Genomic DNA, 18,573 nt, shown 5'->3' with positions numbered 1-18,573 from the left:
TTTGAAAAGTTGTGACTGCAGTCAATACTAAAAAGAATTCCATTTCCTTTGGTTTTGCATGCAAATAACATTAAACATTGTTACCGTTGTGGAAATAATCTGGGTGTTTTCCTCCAAAATAAAGGACCATGGTTCACAATATTCAGAAAAAAGAATCCTTTAGATTCTTTCCAGATCTTTTTGTAAATTCTTGTTTCCCACCACACTGTGATTTTTCCTCTATCATATATTTAATATGTAATAAATTTACCCTTTGGTCACATTCAAGATTACATTTTAAGAACAACTTTATAAGGCTTGGGGGGTCACACCCAGATTCAAAAAGTTTAACGTGTGCATCTTCGTAATAAAACAACCCACCTCCTCTAGTCATTTCTAGCAGTGGTGAAATCCAATTTTTTAAAATACCGTTCTGTGGGTGTGGCTTGGTGGGGGCTAATGTGACTGGGTGGGTGTGGCCAACCTTTTTTTTTTACTTTTAAAAGCATTTTTTCTACAACCTCTTTGGCTGAAGAGGTTGTAGAAAAAATGCTTTTGAAAGGCTCTGATGATCCCAGCTGAGCCGTGCAATCATCAGAGGCTTTTTTTTTATTTTTAAAAATATTTTTTCAGACAAAGAAAAAATGTTTTTAAAAGTAAAAAAAAAACACCTCTGATGATCGCATGGCTCAGCTGGTCATGGGGGGGGGGCAGGGATTTTTGCTACTGGTTCTCTGAACCATCCGCCGCCATCGCTACTGGTTTTGGGTTCTTGCAATCCTTGGTGCAGAACCAAACTCCTCTGCAGGCTTAGAGGATCTCTTGCAAAATCTTTCCGGAATCCTTCAGGAGAAAAAGAAATCCCTAATATTACAAAAAGATTTTAATGCAGAAGATTTTGGGAGCTTGTTGGGAGTAAAAGCAGATTATTAGACGTAGGAAAGGAAATCCAGGACATAAGTCTGAAAGGAATGGAATAACTGAAACAGAAGAATGGAGTTGGGAGGGTTTTGGGAGCTCCTGCACAAGCAGGAGACTTTAGACAAGATGCTACAGAATTTAGACAAGATGCTCTCCACTCTGAGGAGCCCATTTAGAATTGCTTATTCTATTACCATTAATATATTTAGTACTTTGCAGTGGGAATTCCCCCAAGTAATGTTGTAGATCCATTTTATTCATTTTACTCTAGAATCTGGAGGGATAAGAGAGGCTTTCAGGTTGGGATGGATGGAAAAAGGAAGGTGGAGCCAGGGGTACAGCGAGAATATAAATCCATTAAATTCTGCAATGTGTTGCAGGGTAAATGCGTGGGCCTAAAAATGCAGGGCTTTTGACAGGTAAATACTCGAATCCTGGATACAAGCCGAAACAGGTTTTTACCTGCCTTTCAACCAAAGTTACTTCTCAAGTACTCAACACCCACCTAAGAAAGCGTTGCGTTTACCTGTGCCTATCGCAGTCAAATCTGCACAAATACAGAGAACATGTATGTGTGTGCGTGTGCGCGCACGTGTGTCTGCAAGAAAATAATTGAGAGAGGACTGGCCGTAGGACAATCCACTTTTGATTGCTTATGAGTTCTCACACATACATGTGTATGTGTGCCAATGACTGGCATTGTAAACTAATTTGGGGTTGTAAAAAAATAAGACATCCTTCATCGTCTTGACATTTGCTTTCAACACAGTTTAGACATTTCTTGGCGCCACCCTTTTTCATTGCAGGTTTTGAAAGAGTATTGCCTATACCAGTTACATAGTTTGCTACAGTTCCGAGATACTACCAGCAGAACCAAGAGCACACAGATCAACAGATATTCTAAAACAAATTCTTCGAGCGGAGATTCTGTATACCATGCAACAAAATCAACATGCACGTTTGATTTAGCATACTTCTTTTAATTTTGTCAGAACTGGAGAAAGAGCTTTTTTTAATAGCACATTCCATATTTCAGGTATAATCAGCCTCTTTATCTGATACTTCATTGTCATTATTATTCAAACATTAATTTTGTCTAGCAGACTATCGTGATAACTGATTATAAGCAAATTAAGAGTGTGAAAGCTTCAGAAAAACTGTAATATTGAGGTTAGAATAAACAGCAGCATTTATAGAGAAATCAGCTTAATCTACATCTCTGTTTTTTGGTTTTAGTGGGAAGAAAATGACCCTTATTAAAATATAGTTTGGGCCTTTCCCTTTCTACTTCTGCCTCTGCCTTCCAGATCTTTCTGTCTGTCAGATGGAGAATGTTCTTTTTTTATTATTCAAAGTCTGAAATAATCTTCAGATTGTTTTCCAGCTTCTGTATCATAAGGTTTTGCAAACAAGGCTTGGTTTGCAGATAATAAATTTCCCCTTTCCATCCATCCAATTTATGAAAGAAGTCAAGTGCAAAGATTTCGTTGTAAGTTGTAATGTAGGAAGGCATTCCTGGAAGTTTGTTTCTGTACTTTAAGTTCATTTGGACCAAGCTTTATTTCACACATCTTTGCATTTAGAGATAGCCTTTATATACAGTGGAATCCTTCCTTTCGAATTCCTCACTTAAGCAACCCTGAGAAAACCCTTCATTCTTGGATTTTAGAAGGTTGCTTACATTTCTTATAATGCAATCTGTACATGTACACACAGAGTTAAGCCCATCTGACATCAATGGGATTTACTGTATCGTATGTACTTATAACAAGAAAGTATAGACTTATGATTATTTCAGTTTCTCTGAGAACAAGATGATTGAGTTGTTATCCAAACTTTCAGGCCTAATTGTTATTTTAAGAAAGAAGAGGGAAAAAAGTAGTGGAATGTTCCTTTAGGGAGCATGTTTTGGAAAAAGAAATTCAAGAAATGAATTCACATGTAGACTAGTTGTATGTGCATGACACGATTAACTGAGTCACAGGGGTAATTGTAATTGTATCATGAGAATTCTCTAAATTACTGTATGCAAACAAGCCACTAACTAACTTATAATGGTCTAGATTTAATCTCAGATCAACCTGATTTGGTGTGGGGCTAAATTGATTCTCTCATCTCATCCTGCCATGAAAATTAATTTGACCTCCTTATTTCTGATAGTCAGCTGGTGACCCAACTTTGTCCTCTTAGATGTTTTTCACATACCTATCCCACAACCACACAACCCCCCCAAACTGTCTGCAGTGATGCTACCCCCAGTTGCCCCATACTCCAATCCAAAGAGGTGAAACTAAAATTAAAAATAGGCATGCAAATCTAATTATCCCCACCAAAAAATATTTATTCTATTCTATTCTATTCTATTCTATTCTATTCTATTCTATTCTATTCTATTCTATTCTATTCTAAAAATACGACTAAGCTGAAATTAAAAATAAAATGTCATCACTTGTTTTTAGATGGTGATAACTTTATTGGCAAGACCTATTCTGAGCTGCAGTTCTTTGGGCCTTTTTGCATTTATAACACACTTGTGCAGACTACATGCCCATACCCTTTTAATGTTCAGAGTCTTAAATCACCCATGCATTTCATTAACAAGCACAGCAATATTATTTGTTAGAAAGGAATGGAAGGACGTAATCAGGGATAAAAATCACCCATAGAGAGGGAACTCTAGCTTTCAGTGGATGAAAATAGTTCTGGTGCCCATTAACTGCCAGGGCATAGAAGCGATGATATGCTGTCAATTTCAGATCTGTCAAGGGTAAGCGATGAAAACCAAACAAACCCACGGTTTTGCATCACTTTCTGCGCAATCCCTTAAGGGCAATAGCCCTGACTCCAATTTCATCTGGCTATCTAAAACGAGCTTGCAGAGGTGAAATGTCCAGTCACCTAGTTCAGGGGTCTCCAACCTTGGTCCCTTTAAGACTTGTGGATTTCAACTCCCAGAGTCCCTCAGCCAGCAAAGCTGGCTGTGGAACTCTGGGAGTTGAAGTCCACAAGTCTTAATGGGACCAAGGTTGGAAACCCCTGATCTAGTTCAGTGCCAGCATACTTTGCCTCTTCACAATTTTCTTCAGACAGTCCAAAAAAATCATCATCCTGGTGTTTGTATCCTGGCCTGATGGTATTTCTTCAATGCTCTTCCAAAGTTCCTCTCATGAATTTAACTGAGGGTGGGAGAACAACTTCCAGGAAAGTAGACTTAGAAGCTAGGATCAGAACATAAGCCAACCCGCATCTACAAAAAGAATGTCTCATTATTGCAATTACTTACACTGGGAAGAAAAACCAATTTGCAGAACTGATGTCTCTATAATTGTTGACATGGTGGAACCACCTGGTTTGGGTTTTGTCTGGTGTTTTTTCTACTTCATTTTTAAAAAGGTAAATATTGTCACTGAGCTTTTAAAGAGTAGAACTACCCTAAAATGTGTCATGGGTTTTTTGTTTCATTATCTTTACACCTTCCTGGTTTGGTTTGAGTTTTTTTTCTTAAATGCCATCCAGCTTGTTTGCTTATAAAATCTCTCCCTGGGTCACATTCGTGTAGACTAAAACTTAAAAAAGAAAAAAAAAGAAAAGAAAAACCTCAGCAGAAATCCCCTGAGGTAAAATACATCTTGATAGCATCACAATTACTACATAACCTGCTCTGAGATATTTTTAAACACTGGCAGCTGCAATTGTGAGAGAAGAAAAACTGTGGAAAAAATGAAACAGAGGCAACAGGGAAGGACAGAGCCGTCTGTCTCTGGGTGGAGTTGGGCTTTGTGTGTGTACAGTCATAAATTCAAGCCATTCCGTTTTTGTAAATTAAACCATAACAAGGTTCATATTCAGACTATCAGTAGCTTCTCCTAGATCAGTTTCTTTCATCTCCTTCCTCAAAATATACAATTTTTTTTGCTGAGTTCGGCACCAAAATCCAGAAAAGTTCATAAATGAATTGCTTCCAAACCTAGACTACAGCTGCGGTGTGTAAATTAAACCAGTTCATTTCAAACACAAATTAAACAGCCTTCTCCTTCGTTCCTATGTATCAAATCCCCAAATATAGATTTTTAATGTCTTTTTCCATATGCAATATTAGTTCTTTGGCTCAACTTAAAATCGGAAATAATTCTGCATGAATTTGGGACTTGTTCTGATAGAAACCAAACCTCAGGCAGGATTGTCTTGATCAAAACATTTTCAGCGGAGTAGGCTTGAGATCTGCCATCTCTTTATTGATCTAATTTATGTTCTTTCCTCTATGGACATCTGCAGAAGGGAAGTAACAAAAAAGTCAAGAAGTAAACTTGACCACATGATCAAATCATGGCTGCCATCTTGATTTTCTGACCCTTCTTAGGATATCTCATCTTGCTTCAAATATATTTGAGTTTTATATTTGAAACACCAAGGAAATAACTTTTTTTTTTAAAAAAAAGAGCCACTTTCTATCAGAAGTGCGCACATGTTTTGAAAAGCTGTGAGGCATTTATCATATTTCATTCTGAATTTGGTGGGAAGGAAATATGTACTTTATCATAGGAACAAGGATTTTTCTACATTTTGCTTCCAAAAACTGGAAGAGCATGGCATGATCATAAAAAGAGGTGGAGCTGAAATATTCAGAATTATTTTTATTTTTCAGAGTCAGTAGAGTTTAAGGCAAAAGAGTATAGATATTTTTGGGTGGGGAGAGGAAGAAAATGCTATTTCTCAATGCTTCAGGACTGAAAAAGCAAACTGTATCAGACGAGAGGTATCCTTTAACTCTGCCTTACATCTCCCAGTTTGCTGCCTCTATCGCCTACTTATTTTTTTACACAATCACAATGAGGTGCAAGTGGCAAACAAATGTTGCCATTTGAGATGACTTTGTACATGGAAAAAAATCATTAATAATGAGCTACAGACATTAACACTTTCTATAAGGCTGGTATGCTTTGTGTATAAATGACTTTTCATTTCTAGTTATGTGTTTTTGTTTTGGATAGATTTTTTTTTCTGTGCTCATGGTTAGCTAGTTCCAAGTATTGTTTGGAGATGATACACATCCAAGAAGAAGAAGAAAACTGCTGTATGTTTTTAAGTCTCTTCTGCAACTGTGTCTTTATCATATTGTTTACTTATATTTCATTGATAAATATGTGTGTTATTATCTGGCATGTACAGATTATGGCAAGTAGTGATAGAGCTAATCATGTCACCTCTCATCAGATGGCTTAGGTGTGGCTGACTTCTTTAATTAATTCAGCTATATAAACAGAAATGGCTGATGAACAGATTTGCAAAGAAAATAAACCACAGGAGCTATGTTGAAATATTTCTAAACACTTGACCTCAGCTCTCTCAAACCCAAGAAATCCAGAGCTAAGCTTGTAATTCTATCTGAGTCACCTTTACTTAGAGATGTACACATTTGTTAATAAGGATACGGCACTCCCTTGTTTAAAAGTCTGAGGCAGGGCCCAGCCAAATGTATATGGAATCCAAAATATTTTGCGATGTAATCTCAGTTTTTCATTAGTGACGAGAGAGAGAGAGAGAGAGAGAGAGAGAGAGAGAGAGAGAGAGAGAGAGAGATCGTTAGTATGTCTAGTAGAAAACGTGAGTAAAGGGTTAACTTGACATTCCCTAATAAGAAACAAGGCAACTGTAAAACTAAGAGAAGTCGAGGTGAGTGTTGTAAGAAAATATAGAGATTCTTGTTACTTTTACAGAGAATCTTAAAAGAAAACAGAAACTCTGCTAACTCTTTGCAACAAGACAAATGTTCGTTCTGTAATTATGGATGGAGAAGTTTTGTTAATGTATTTTTTAGAGTCGTAATTCATCAGGTAGAATGTCGTATGTTAGAGTTATATAAAGTTTTCCTTGTTCATGACCAATTTGCCCTCTGAGTCATGGTTTACGATACTAAATGCTACCAGAAAAAGAGCAGATAAAAAAATGTGGCAACTTCGACTAGTGAGATTGGCCAGGATGTTTTCGAATAGGTCCCCGAATTGTTGGAAATGTGGTCACAAACAAGGGACGTTCTACCACATGTGGTGGACCTGCCCTAAGATTAAGAAATTTTGGGGGAAGATAAAAAAATGGCTGGATGAAATAACAGGGCAGAAGATAGAAAGAAAACCGAAACTATTTCTACTGGGCATTCTGGAAGGGAAAATGGAAAAAATATACAATATATCATATTTCACATATTGACAGCAAGTAGAATTGTGATAGCACAGAATTGGAAACATCCAGATATCCCACTGGACCAAATTATAATTTAAAAAATATATGAATGTGCAGAAATGGACAGATTATCTATGGAAATGAAGGAGAGGGAAGATACTGAGTACTATTGAATATGGACTAGATGGTATTCCTGGCTGGAGAGTAAACATAAAACCTAAGGGAGATTTTTGCTATGAGATTGAATTCTGAACAGATGTTAAAATAATTTAAACAAGGATGTAAGTTTAAGATAAAGATACTTAGAAATAGAATCTGTATATAGAGGTTAAATAGGATAGAGATACCGATGTAGAAAAAGCTGTTATGAGTATTGTAATTTTGATGCGTTTGTCTTTGTTTGTTTTATATATTTTTTGCTTTTGTGTATTGTGGGTTTTTTTGTATTGTGTATTTTATTTTTTGGAAATTATAAATATTTTTTTTAAAAAAGTGGTAACTTCAATATAAGAACAAACATGAATATAAATCCATGCTTGCCATATTGACAATGGATGCAGCAAAATCCCAAGAATATTTATCTATCTCCAAAATAAGCTTGAAATGAATTGCAATTTCTAATCAGATAACTCTTGATTATACCGTAAGTATACAAGGTGTATATTTGTGGGGGGGGGGGGAGTCCAAAAATCAAAATGATCAGCTCTACCCTTTTTACATGTCACAGGTGAGCTTCAATCTCATGATCATAGCTGCATGTAGAATTACTAGGCCTAACTTTTTTTTCATCCATCTGCAAAGAAATTATGAATAGCCTTAAAGGTGCCTAGGTTCCATAATGGGCTGGATTAGAGCAACAAAGTAGAACTGGATCTATAAGATATAGAATAGAATAGAATAGAATAGAATAGAATAGAATAGAATAGAATAGAATAGAATAGAATAGAATAGAATTTTTATTGGCCATGTGTGTTTGGACACACAAGGAATTTGTCTTGATGCATATGCTCTCAGTGTACATAAAAGAAAAGATACCTTCATCAAGGTACAACACTTACAACACTTAATGATGGTCATAGGGTACAAATGGTGATGAGGCTGGTTGTATTAAATCATGCTTGAGGTCTGGAACTGGGATTGTGTTGGGAAACGTCCTATGTACTTGTTCTGAAAGATTGGTTTTGGCATGTTCTGAGATTCTGACATTTCCCTGGACCAAGATAACCATGAAAAGGAATGTATTTGCATAATTACATTAGTGTCCATTGTGAGCCAGTTGGATTTGATAACAATGCTTCAACAAATCCAAACCACCATTGCAATGTTTCCTAAACAAAGTATCTGAAATTTTACAGTGAAGCAAAATTCAGAAACTTGACCAAGTTCCTCTGCATAATACCAACTACTGGAAGAGCAATTGCTTCTCAGGGTCATTCAAAATGTTAGCTTTAAGGTGTCCAACCATAAATGTCTTAGGACCTGGATATATGAGGAACTTCCTTAATTCCTATCAATCTGCCCAGAAGTTAAGACCAGCAGGAATTGGTTTTGTTTATAGAGGTTTGAATAAAGGACATTACTCCTAGACTGGAACATGGTCTATTTGGAGTTGTAAGTCATTTCCATTTTCTCTGAAGTCAGAAAATGGGCCATTTAGCCTTTTGAAAGAAATATTAATATTTCTAATATAATTATTGCTCTTGTATGATTTGCTATCATTGGATGCATTTCCAATTGTGTTTAGTTGATTTGCATATTTTTCAACAGGTTTTAATAACATGTAAATATTCAATTAATAATTGATTTCCCTGATCTGAGTTTTTAATCTGATAATTGCAACAGCCTGCATGTATACTGCCATAGCTTCTGAACTATTAAAAGATTATGTATAGGATGGCTGGTTTCTCCTGAATGACACAAAAAGAGATTTGGGAGAGTTTTCTTCTCGTTTAATTGGGCTTACATTCAAATATGGGTGCTTTGAAATGTTTCTCTTGAAGGTAATTATATTACCTCCTTGAAAGGTATATTTTTGATTTTATCAAACATTGGCCAAAATTAATGATTGCTTTGCTATTTCATGAACAATCATTCTAATTCTTCAATTAAAAAAATCCAGGAACTTTAAGGGAATTCTTACAAGGACTGATCTCTCAAAATGTATCCAAGACCTGGTCAGAACTGGTGCTTTACCAAGTAAGAACCCACCCAGATCAGCTCTAATAAACAGATTGTAATAAACCAATCTCTATGTGCTTGATTGACAAGTCTCAAGTTCCTGCTTAGTTTATCATGTCCTTGGCTTCTGTGGCCTGGAGGTTGAAGAAACCAACGTTGAGACCCAACCCAAACATCTCTGGTAGAAATCTCTGGTTCTGAAAATTGCTTGCTTGCTTGTTTGTTTAAAAGTTCTTTTCCAGTTCTTTCAAGCATGTTCTAGATTTAATAAAGATTCAGTCTGATTATAACCACATGGTTTCAACATAGGAACTTTGGCCCTTGGCCCCTACAGTTTTACTCATTCTGCCAGTAGGACCCCAAAGTGAGAACCATTAGCCTGCCTCTGTTAAGTGCCTCTCTTAAGTGCCATCCATAAAGCTGATTAAAATGAGGCATTATTGCTTGTCATCTGACGATAGTAAGCAAAACATTGATAGAGGAGCATGTAAGGCAAACACTGTTCTTTCATCTGCATCTTTTCAGGTCAATGTGAAGAATTCTCGGTTTCAAAGAACATTAAGTACTATTAACCAATTTTTCTAATTAAATTTCTTGGAAGATTGCTCAATGTTTTCATTTTCTTCTGTTGACTCATATTGCTTTTTTTTTTTAAAATCCAAATAATTTTTCTGGTGAATGAGAATTTTATACTTCAATCTTCCCTGTCAACATACTGGAAAAGCTCTTGATTACATCTTTTACATCCCTGACACATTTACAACATATTAGAGTAACTTCTTTAATGTCAGAAAGAAAAAATATCAGCGTTTAGAAAGCTGAACATTTCCTATGTGATACTTATTAAGAAAATGAGATGTCCAAGCATATAGTCTTAAACTAGTCAGACTATCCTGACATACAACCCTAAAATATAACAGATGTAGACATTTTTATTATGTATTTAATGTGCCAAATGTTTAATTGCTAGTTGGTTTTGTAAGATTTTTCTTCAGCCAGGGACTATATTTGTTTGCTTTTAGAATGACAACTAGTCTAAGAATGCACGGGTGGTTAACCAAAGGGGTGTGGGTAGTCCTAAAACATGCCTAACTACTTGAAGACGATTGTTGAAAACTTTAAATAACTGAACTTGCCCGTATCGGCTAGTGAGCCAAAACAATAAGTAAAGGCAACCCTGCTTCTGTTCTCATTTTTTAAATGGTGTGTGTGAGTGAGATTAACATTCACTTAAGATGTTTTGACAGCAGGCTGAAGTCAAGATTTCTTCAAGGAAGAATTTAGGATTCAATTTTACATGTTTTAGGAGAAACACATGTATCTTTTTTTTCCCCTGAGTCACAACATTCCGATCAGCTTCAGAAGGACGATCTGTAGAAAGCACTTTTCACCAAGTTTAGAGATAATAAAGATTCTACAGTTTTTCTCTACTTATTCATTCAAGTATTTATCTATCGAATTTAGGTATTGCCCATCTCCCTTTCAGGGTGATTCTGGATGGTTTACAGCTAAAAATATGTATATAGCTATATTTATATATTGCTATATAGCTATATTTATATAGCTACCCCTCTCATAAAAGAGTGATTCTCTTTAGCAAGCTTGTATAATTGAAAAGTTATGAGACCAGACTATTTAGATGACTACTCTTTTTTGTTATCTTGCCTAGTAAAGGTTTTGTGAAACTCAAAAATTTGCATATTATGCTATGAATATGGATTGGCTTTATGAAAGCATTGACTTAATCAAGATTGGGGCATCCTTGGTTTTTTAAAAAAAATTTCACTGGTACTGTGATTCCAAACATTTTATGCTGTGTGCTGTTTTAGCTGGTAGCATTTTAAAATGTACTTTTATAAAATGTGAACCACCACGAGGAGGAAATATCTTGAGAAAGGCCTAAAGCAACGCAAAAAAAGAGCATAGATAGATCTGCAGCAAAGATGCTGAGCAGAATTCAGTTTCTCTGATTTCATTCCCATCTCTTTGTTTCTTCTTTTTGTGTTCTACAACATCAAAATAAAAATTTTGTAATTGCAGTAAGTTTTCTATTACCCCAAAATAAAGAACGTTTGGAACTGCTTGAATTATATATGATACAAGCTATTATAAAGTGTAGTCTTATTAATAAAGCACGTGGCTGCATCCAGAAATGTGAAAAATATTTGAACTTGGGAATACAGCCTTGTCTGCCCTACAATCATTTTCTATTGAAATGAATATTAGATCCTGCATGCATTATGCACTCAGAATATTTATGCATTATGCCGTGAAAATATTTGCAGATCCCTCGCATCCTGGACATAAACTGTTTCAACTCTTACTCTCAAAACGACGCTATAGAGCACTGCACACCAGAACAACTAGACACAAGAACCGTTTTTTCCCGAAGGCCATCACTCTGCTAAACAAATAATTCCCTCAACACTGTCAGACTATTTACTGAATCTGCACTACTATTAATCATTTCATAGTTCCCATCACCAATCTCTTTCCACTTATGACTGTATGACTATAACTTGTTGCTGGCAATCCTTATGATTTATATTGATATATTGACCATCAATTGTGTTGTAAATGTTGTACCTTGATGAACATATCTTTTCTTTTATGTACACTGAGAGCATATGCACCAAGACAAATTCCTTGTGTGTCCAATCACACTTGGCCAATAAAATTCTATTCTATTCTATTCTATTCTATTCTATTCTATTCTATTCTATTCTATTCTATTCTCAGAATATTTTTATGGACCTCTCTTCACTAGGTTAATGCATTAATTGATATAACGTATTGATTTTTCAAAGTAAAGTTATTGGGTCTATTTGACCCTATCCTTGACTCTTATTGAGTGGCTGAATAAATGCAAGCATTTGGAAATGCTGAAGGTTTTGACATTATTTAATAAAAAGAAAAACATAATGATTTTTTTCTTATATGGATGAAAGAATCATTTAAATATCCACTGCAACATTAATGTTTAGTTTCTGTGTTTAGTTAAAATGTTGAATGGGACACAGCAGAAAAAGTTCAAAATTAAATTTATTTCTACATGAAAGGGTATTAGAGAGAGTTTATCATGTTTTGTTTTGCATAATAGGAAAGTTTTATCAGATAACCAGCAGATCGCAGCATTCAAATAGAAAGATATGAGAAGTACGCAGTCACTTTTGTAAAGGGAAGCTTCAAGCCTTGAATGTGTGTGGAGGAGGAAAACAAATAAGGCAGATAGGAACTCCTCCGGCAGGGCCTGAACTAACATTAAATAAATTACTTTCCCTTTTCCCTCCTGTTCAGAGAAAATAAAAATAAAAACCAAAAAATTGCAAACCCAAACATTTTTGTGTGTGTGGGAGAGGTGATGCTTTAGGACTGTTTTTCTCAAAAGAAGACTAGGTAATAACAACAACAACAACAACAACAACAACAACAACAACAACAACAACAACAATAATAATAATAATAATAATAATAATAATAATAATAATAATAATAATAATAATAATAATATTTTAATTTGTATACCGCCCTTCTCCCGAAGGACTCAGGGCGGTTTACAGCCAAAATAAAATACAATAGCAATACATACAATATTAAAAACAACCGTTAAAAAACTTATTCAATTTGACCAAAATTAAAATACGATCAACCCTATAAAATTAATAAAAGTTACAAACCCATAAAATCATCTGAAAATTTAAATAATCAAGCCAGTATACAAGGCAATGCAAAATCCCTCATGTAAATTGCACTACATTTCCTACCAGAGAAAATGATGCTTGGAAATCACTTTTGATTATCGTAGTCCCCAACAGTAGGGAGATATACAAAGATTTCTTGAAACCTTTCTGGATCAGGAGAAAATGGGAGATTGTCCACATATGCTCAAGACAGCTGAACCTCATGAGGAGACTACAGGATAACAATTTTATAAGGTTTGAGTGCTAGGACAGTGTGGGCGAACTTTTTTGGCACTAAGTGCCAAATGATTATCTTCCGGTTTCCAGTGCGTGCATACGTACCAGCCAGCTGGTCTTTGCGCACACATGCGCACCAGAAACCAGAAGACCAGGTGACCGGTGCACATGCATACACTGAAAACTGAAGAACAGCTGCCCAGCATGTGCTTGCATACCGGGTGGCTGCTCTTCCGGTTTCCAGTGCTCCCATGCACATGAATTTATTTATTTATTTATTTTATTAAATTTTTATAAGACCAGCTTATAAAGACCAGCTGGCCAGCACGCCAGAACTCGGAAGAGTAACGGGCGACAGCATGCCACTTTCACGGTTCACCATCACGGTGCTAGGAGATAACAGGATCAGCCATCTTGCTTGCAACCACACCAGACCCTTTTAAAGGACACTGTTTACAAACCTTACTTTCTAAACAGTTTCAAAAATTGCCTATTAACCTTCTTAAATCATGTTGGCGGTTAACCATCAGAATGACAAGTTTGAATGGTGAGTTTTATCTTCAACTCTGAGCAAAAGAAAAAAATTATTATTCCGCCTTGAAAGAGGCGGTGGTGAGACCCCTCCTCAAGAAGCCTTCCCTGGATCCAGCTGTTTTAGGAAATTATCGTCCAATTTTAGGAAATTATCGTCCAGTCTCCAACCTTTGTTTTGTGGCGAAGGTTGTAGAGAGTGTGGTGGCACATCAGTTACCCCAGTACCTGGATGAAACTGTCTATCTAGACCCGTTCCAGTCCGGTTTCCGACCTGGGTATAGCACAGAGACAGCTTTGGTCGCGTTGGTTGATGATCTCTGGAGGGCTCGGGACAGGGGTTACTCCTCTGCCCTGGTCCTGTTAGACCTCTCAGCAGCTTTTGATACCATCGATCATGGTATCCTGCTGCACCGGTTGGGGAGTTTGGGAGTGGGAGGCACCGTTTATCGGTGGTTCTCCTCCTATCTCTCTGACCGGTCACAGACGGTGTTGGCAGGAGGGCAGAGATCGACCGCGTGGCGCCTCACGTGTGGGGTCCCACAGGGGTCGATTCTCTCGCCTCTCCTGTTCAACATCTATATGAAGCCGTTGGGTGAGATCATCAGTGGTTTTGGAGTGAATTACCAACTGTACGCTGATGATACGCAGCTGTACTTTTCCACCCCAGGCCACCCCAATGAAGCTGTCGAAGTGCTGTCCCGGTGTTTGGAAGCCGTACGGGTCTGGCTAGGGAGAAACAGGCTCAGGCTCAACCCCTCCAAGATGGAGTGGCTGTGGATGCTAGCACCCCGGTACAGTCAGCTGCAACCGCGGCTGACTGTCGGGGGCGAGTCATTGGCCCCGATGGAGAGAGTGCGCAACTTAGGCGTTCTCCTGGATGCACAGTTGTCTTTTGAAGACCATTTGATGACCGTCTCCAGGAGGGCTTTTCATCAGGTTCGCCTGATCTGCCAGTTGCGCCCCTTTCTTGACCGGGATGCCCTATGCACAGTCACTCATGCTCTTGTTACCTCTCACTTGGACTACTGCAATGCTCTCTACATGGGGCTCCCCTTGAAGAGCACCCGAAGACTCCAGTTAGTCCAGAATGCAGCTGCGCGGGTGATAGAGGGGGCCGCTCGTGGCTCCCATGTAACACCACTCCTGCGCAAGCTGCACTGGCTGCCTGTGGTCTATTGGGTGCACTTCAAGGTATTGGTCACCACCTTTAAAGCGCTCCATGGCTTAGGACCGGGCTATTTACGGGACTGCCTTCTGCTTCCGTTTGCCTCCCACCGATCCGTGTGCTCTCACAGAGAGGGACTCCTCAGGGTGCCGTCGTCCAAGCAATGCCAGCTGGCGACCCCCAGGGGAAGGGCCTTCTCTGTGGGGGCTCCTACCCTCTGGAACGAACTTTCCCTGGGACTTCGTCAACTTCCTGACCTTCGGACCTTTCGCCATGAGCTGAAGACGTACCTATTTCTTCGAGCAGGACTGGCATAGGATTTTAGAATTTTAATATTTTATTATTGGGGTTGTAAATTTTAACTGGGTTTTATTGTTTTATACGTATCTTAAACTGGGCCATTTTTGATAGGTTTTTTAATTACTGTTTTATTATATTTATTATTGTGGTTTTATTTGGCTGTGAACCGCCCTGAGTCCTTCGGAGAAGGGCGGTATAAAAATTTAAATAAATAAATAAATAAATAAATAAATAAATAAATAAATAAATAATAAGCTTAAAGAATTTGAACAGCAAAAACCTAAATATGATTTTGATCTCAGAAAGTTATAAACAAGATTAAGGGTCCAGAAATATTTGGAAGAGGGATGCGGTGGCTTAGTGGGTAAGATGCTGAGCTTGTCAATCGAAAGGTTGGCAGTTCAGCGGTTCGAATCCCTAGTGCTGCGTAACGGGGTGAGCTCCATTACTTGTCTCAGCTTCTGCCAATCTAGCAATTCGAAAGCACATAAAAAATGCAAGTAGAACAATAGGGACCACCTTTGGTGGGAAGGTAACAGCATTCCGTGCACCTTTGGCATTGAGTCATGCCGGCCACATGACCACGGAGATGTCTTCTGACAGCGCTGGCTCTTTGGCTTTGAAACGGAGATGAGCACCGCCCCCTAGAGTCGGGGACGACTAGCACATATGTGCGAGGGGAACCTTTACCTTTACCTTAATATTTGGAATATTGATGTATTCTAAAATTTTGGAATTAACAATAAAAATAGATAGCTTTTCTAGATTGATTTTGGCTACCCTGGCTATTGCAAGTCATAACAGCAAAATTAAAAAAAAAAATAGGAGATCAGAGGAGATTAAAGTTTCTAAGCAGAACGCAAAAAAGTGCAAGCATGTTCTTGATCTCAATTAATATTAGGACTTAGAAAATGATAAAACATTATAATATCAAAAATATTAAACAAGAGCTTTGAAGAATGGAACCAAAAATTAGCAACCACAATATCAGCACTTTAATGATGCCTGCTTATATGGATAAACTATGTCTAAAGTATGTTAATGAAGGAATGACAGATGTGAAATCAATTTTATTTGACAAGACACAGAGAAATGGAACTACAAATGAGAAGTGAAGAGAATGATTTGGAAAAGGATACTGGATGTACAAAATAAACTCCCTGAAGTTTTAAATATTAAAAGGGAAATACAAATGATAAACCAAGAAAATAGCCTGAAAAATGTTTTCTTATTGTATCTACAAAAGAGACTTGTTAAAAACTGGAAGAAATCTATGCAACGGGATAAAGAAGAACTGAAAAGAAACTAAATCCTACCACAAAATTTAATTGCCAATTAAATTCCAGACATTTACTACTCTATTGCAAAAGTCGTATTTCCTACAATTAAATTTAAAGTGAATTACATTGAGTTTAACTCTATTGATGGCCCTTGTATTATTATGGTTGAAATGAAAGTATTCATTTACAGGTAGAACATTTTGGTAAATAATCTTATGAACTAAGCATAGGTTGAAATGTAGTTCGTGGCTTTCTAAGACCTAAGATTTCAAGCCTGATGGTACACGGAATTTTATTTCAAGCAGAAGATTTGAGAACTCTGCTAGTAAAATATGTCTGGGCCCTCTCTAATGTAATGATGGCTGAAATACAGTGATATATCACTGTATCTTTTATAGCAAACTACATACAATGGCAGCCTTGGTGACCTTTCTAACTTGGTTGTTATATGCCATTGGCACAAATGAAAATAAATCATGTCAGAGGGCAAGGTGAAGGTGGTTGTGTTTGGCTTTCATTCCTCGAAATCAGATTACAGCCTCCTTCTTTACAGGGTTCAGAACTTGTTTTTCCTGGTAGAATTAACTTCAAGGTTGCAATTAACTAGATTTGAGATTCCTGCTCTGCTGATTACATTCTGTTGGGAAACAAGAGAAACATGTCTTGTCACCATAATTGTCTTGATTTTAAACTTTGTATTCTTTCATTTTTCAATTAGTAGTCAAGGCAAACAGAAAAACCTAACTATGTCAAGCCATGTAAACTCATAAATAAAAGAGGAACTAAAGCACAAATATGGGTGGGTGGGGATTCCTTTTGTAAATATTCAATGATAAAATAAACAACACCCACTAAAGATCTTTTGCCTTGTCAGAGCAAAGAAAAAGCATACATGTTAGCATTCCTGAAAAAAAATCTGTAAAATTTCTGAGGTATTAGTTACGCACTAATACCAATTTTGAAGGATTCAAAAATATAGATTTCAATGGTTAAACTTTTAGAAGATGATGATTTTTTTTAAAAAAAAGAATTCTTACCTGGCATATATATAATAGAATTTGAAGGCATGGAAAACAACAAAATTGAGATTACTAAAATAGGAATACAAATGACAAATCAAGAAAAGGTTTTGAACATGGAATAGCTGTGACATGAAATTTTGGAGGATGTGTTTTCATGGTATTTACTAAAGAAGGCTGGTGAAAGCTTTGAAGACTCCTTTTGAATGCCAAACATTGATGGAGGATCAAATCCTATGATACCACTGGAATGATTTAAAGATCAGTGTTGTGAAGAAATCATCCACAAGTGTGACTAATAATGTTTTTGTCCCATAACCAGGCCTGAAACATGACTGGAAGGGGTCTGGATAACTCATTTCCTCCAGGATGCCCTGAAGCTGCCAAGCAACTACCTTCTCCTCCATCTTCCTTAAAAAGCCAAGGTGAGAGACTGGACAGAAATTGTCATCAAACAGGTGGGATCAAGTGATTTTTTTTTTAAGAAGAGTGAACTAGGGCCTCCTTAAAAGGTTCCAGAAAGAACAATTTATTACTGCCTGAAACCACCTGGCTATCACTATCCTGGAAACTTGGGGATATATCTGACAGGTGGTTGTGCTGACAACTTCAAAGACTCTGTCCACTTCATCTGTCCAACAGGATCAAACTGATTCCAGAAAACCAGGTAAGATCTTTCCCCAGGCATACATATGGACCTGCACCATGTATGAGTTCCAACTGGGAATAAATCTGGGTGACTTTGTCCACCAGGTGTTCAGCAAATTCCTCTGGACAGCCCTGAAGATGATCACCCAAACTTTCTTGTCCCAGGAGGGACCAGGTGATCCTGAACAGGGGCTCAAGGCAACACTTTGTGGACATAATAAGGGTGGAAAAATAATGGTGTTTCTCTTCTCTTACCTCCATTGGGTAAGCTTTAATAGCAGTTCTATTAGTCTGGTCAGATTCATCCATCATTTGATAGAGTTTGAAAACAACTGATAAGCATTTACAAAAATTATTATAATTGCCTAACCTGCTGCAATTCCATGCAGCAACATATATTCCTCTCACTTCCTACTTATGCCAATCTTTTTTTTTCATAAACACAATAGTAC

General features: G+C 37.2%; 1 long non-coding RNA gene across 5 annotated transcripts in view; it reads left to right on the top strand.

Moving 5' to 3' along the window:
• Positions 1-18,573, top strand: part of LOC131194690 (uncharacterized) — a 117,974-nt gene that overhangs the window by 11,304 nt on the left and 88,097 nt on the right. For 4 of the 5 annotated variants that reach the window (XR_009154275.1, XR_009154273.1, XR_009154274.1 and 1 more), the window contains exon 2: positions 17,796-18,140. This is a non-coding gene — a long non-coding RNA (uncharacterized LOC131194690). Of the gene's footprint in view, positions 1-17,795; positions 18,141-18,226; positions 18,386-18,573 lie in introns of all 5 variants that reach the window. The other variant, XR_009154272.1, reaches the window with a different exon arrangement.

Source organism: Ahaetulla prasina, chromosome 3 (assembly GCF_028640845.1).
Source record: "Ahaetulla prasina isolate Xishuangbanna chromosome 3, ASM2864084v1, whole genome shotgun sequence".
NCBI classification, from domain to species: domain Eukaryota; kingdom Metazoa; phylum Chordata; class Lepidosauria; order Squamata; family Colubridae; genus Ahaetulla; species Ahaetulla prasina.
The sequence above is the reverse complement of the archived record's forward strand: the minus strand, read 5'-3'. Positions and strand labels throughout refer to the sequence as shown.